We start from the raw sequence: 719 nt of genomic DNA, 5'->3' as shown, positions 1-719 counted from the left end.
ACTAAAGAACCAGAAGATTCTTAAAACTAGTGAATTTTGTTGTGCTGCGTGTTCTCAGGGAAAATTAATTTTAAGGCCATCACCAGTAAAGATTGGATTTGAGTCCCTTGAATTCCTAGAAAGGATTCAAGGTGATATATGTGGACCTATTCATCCACCATGTGGATCTTTTAGATATTTTATGGTCCTAATAGAAGCATCTTTGAGATGGTCACATGTGTGCTTATTATCTTCTCGCAACCTGGCGTTTGCGAGATTACTGGCTCAAATTATTCGAAGTTCAAAAGATTATACATTTGCAAAGAATAGCAAATGAATTACCTGATGCATTTTCCAATACAAAGAGGATTACCAAGTCGTATATACCAGCGGAAAATGCTCCAATTCGAATTGATGTCCCAGTAGGACAAGTAGCCACTGAAGCAAATTCACGCCAAAAGCGTGACAGGGCGAAAAATGCCCCAATTCGAATTGATGTCCCAGTTGGACAAATTGCCACTGAAGCAAATACACGCCAGAAGCGCGGCAGGCCTATCGGTTCCAAAGATAAAAATCCTCGAAAGAGAAAAGAGGTAAATATTTCTGTGGAAAAAGACATAGTAAAGACACCTGCAGTTGTCCAAAATTCTGATATAACTCCAGAAGACGTTCAGGTACCTGAAAATTGTAAAAATGACGAGATCTCGATAAATTATGTCTTTACAGGAGAGAAATGGGAC

This window comes from Arachis ipaensis, chromosome B04, assembly GCF_000816755.2.
Source record: "Arachis ipaensis cultivar K30076 chromosome B04, Araip1.1, whole genome shotgun sequence".
Taxonomy (NCBI): domain Eukaryota; kingdom Viridiplantae; phylum Streptophyta; class Magnoliopsida; order Fabales; family Fabaceae; genus Arachis; species Arachis ipaensis.
The sequence above is the reverse complement of the archived record's forward strand: the minus strand, read 5'-3'. Positions refer to the sequence as shown.